The sequence below is a fragment of the Gavialis gangeticus genome, unplaced genomic scaffold (assembly GCF_001723915.1).
Source record: "Gavialis gangeticus isolate Ggan-Ray unplaced genomic scaffold, GavGan_comp1, whole genome shotgun sequence".
Classification (NCBI taxonomy): Eukaryota; Metazoa; Chordata; order Crocodylia; family Gavialidae; genus Gavialis; species Gavialis gangeticus.
The window spans coordinates 15,236,893-15,239,688 of NW_017729001.1; positions in this window are offsets into that span (position 1 = coordinate 15,236,893).

Sequence of the window (2,796 nt, forward strand, 5' to 3'; positions counted from 1 at the left end):
CTTTAAATATCAAGACACGCTTAACAAAAAGCAGGTGCACTTGAGCCTGCGCAAGTAAAGGAACGATGACTCCATACTGGCAGGAACTGCACAGAGTTAATGTCCATTCCTATTTGGAGAGGATCCATTTATTTAATGAAATAAGGTCCAGAACGAGGCTAGCTGGGTCAGCGTGTACATTAGGAGCCTGTTTTAATTTACAGCATGCGAGGGCAGGACCAGCACTCCAATAAGGCTGTGCTTCATGATGACTAAAAGCAGGGGGGGTGGGGAAGGTGGAGGGAGAGAGGGCAGGACTGCTTCAGGCTAGGGCTGTACATAACTTCATGCTCCCTTCCACACCTTTCCTCCTGACCGAAGCCCTCAGCCACCCCCCTTCCCTCGCAACAAAAGCTGCAAACACTGTGCTTTAGCGGTCCGTAAACACCATCTTCCAAGGGACTTAAAGATCCACTGCAGCATCCTCTCAAATTAAAGGGATAAGCAATTTAAAAACAAGGACTCCCTTGTGAGCAGTAAGCTTACATGCCCATTTGAAATGGCAAATGCCTGTGGCGCCCGCATATTCATTGTGCCACATGGCTTTTCAGAGCCTCCAGGCTGCCTGGAGAAGACCCTCCCCAGTCCAAGGGAATGCCACAACCCTGCTTTGGGACCACCAGGTCTGTCAAGATGCAGGATGGATGGCTGGATGGATGGAGCACGTACCACAAAAATGGCAGTAACTGAGGCATCTTGACTGACAGCAGGGCCAGAGATCAGAGCCAGCAAACAGAGCTTGACAGGCAGGGAGGCAATGATGGCCACCCCTGCATGAAGAACAAATAGGCAGCTCGACCCTCTCATTCCTCTCAAGTCTCTTCAGCTAAGCTGGAGCTTTACTGTCAGACAGAGGAAGAGCTGACAGGCAGAAGGATGAACACAGAGGAAAGATGCCATTAGAGAAAGAGAACTGGCTGGGAAATGCATAAAAGCACTAAGGGTGTACAACCTACCACAGCCAGTCCAGAGAGAAGATACGGATCTCCACTTGGGGAATTTCCCTGCAAACTAACAGAGGAAACCTGAGAACTAGTAAAACTTGCTTGGAGCTGTTCATAAGCTTTCCTGGCACTACCACATACTTGGTTTAGCTCAGACATGTAGGCAGATACATAATTAATAGGCCAGGTTCATCCTCACAGCACTTCACTCACTTTGTGAGGGTTATATTAGAGAGATGTTGAGATAGTGGAATAATTCAGTGTTCAAGGGGAAAATAAAAAGTGCATTTGTGGAATTTCATCTTGTGTGATCACAAAAGGGCAGCTAGATGAGCATTGAGAAAACACTCCAGCAAAACAGCTTTGGGGACAATTCCTCAGTCAGGATGCAATAAGGTAGTGAAGCAGGACAAGCCAGGGGAGCCAATTCCCATTTGCTTCCTTATCCATCCTTTCTACCTTCTTTCCTACCCATTACAAACTCAGCAGACTTGGCACACGACAGAGACCTTGCACAAACAAAGGCTGATTCAATGAAACCATAGGCTGTGCTCAGAGAGCTTGCTGTCAGGAGAGGAAATAATTCTAGGCAACCTATAAAAAAAGGCCTATAACCATTTACCTCGCTCAGCATAATGCTGTTGTCTTGTGAGACAAACAGAGATGCCTACCATCAAATTAAGGTTGCAGTCTGTAGCTGAGATCTCACAGCCAAACAAGTGGATAACTAACTGCCTTTCCAATGGCACATGGCACTATCTGAGACTCATAACAGCCCAGGAGTAGTTTGCATATAAGTAACTTACACTTATGTGCAAGGCAAACGTAAGCACTGCTGCACAGCCTGGTCACCCTTTATCACTGCTGATAAACACGAACATGGCTCTGGAGCAGATCCAAAAGAAATACCCCAAGATTAGAGTATCTTGTCCATTCAACCACATCCACCTGCCCAGGAGGCAAGCACGCTTGCTCTGGAAGCTGTGGCAATTAAGGGCGCTGTGGGGAGCCCTGCAGCCTGGAAAACAGCCCCATGAGACCCATTCAGCCTGCAGCCCAGAGGCTGGACACCACTGGTTTATACCAAGAATTCACAACTCCCCTTTCCCCCCCACCCCAAAAAAAAAAAATTTCTGGTCTCCACCACCTTTGGAGATGAAATGCAAAACATGAGCCCTCCCCAACAAGGCAGGTAAGGCTCAGAGAAAGCAAGGAAAATGCAAGCACGGGGCTGAAACTAAGTATCGCAGTAAAGGAGCCAGGTCTGTGTCCTGATCATTACTTCAGGGAGAAGGCCTTACTCAGATTCCCCTCACTGGTTAGTTGTGGATTGGGAACTTCACTCATCAACAGGAAAAACCTCTTATTTGGGACCTCAAGGGCCTGCAGTGCACTGAACACATCATGGCTTCACCACAACAAATGGAGTCCCCTCCTTCCAAGTAAGCTTATGAGTAACCAGTGTTGCAATGAGCCCTGCTGTCCCCAGGGGCAATATTTGTAGGGATACAAGCCTAGCCCACACCAGGTAAACATGGCATGTTGCCCTACGTTAGAACCCTAAACCAGTGAGTCTCAACCAAGGTGCCACAGCACCTTGGGGTGCCTTGAGACCCTTTCCAGGGTGCTACGGGGTGCTGCCATGGGTCACAAGATGAACCCAGAGATTTCAAATAGGGACCCACAATGTTAAAACCATTCTGACCTGTTGTGGGCTAGTTGAGTTTGACTACAGGAAAATACTAGAGCAAGTTCTGCTGTTGCCAAAAAATGTGAAAGCCAAAAGCCAGCACATGGTAAGGGCGGGGGGGGG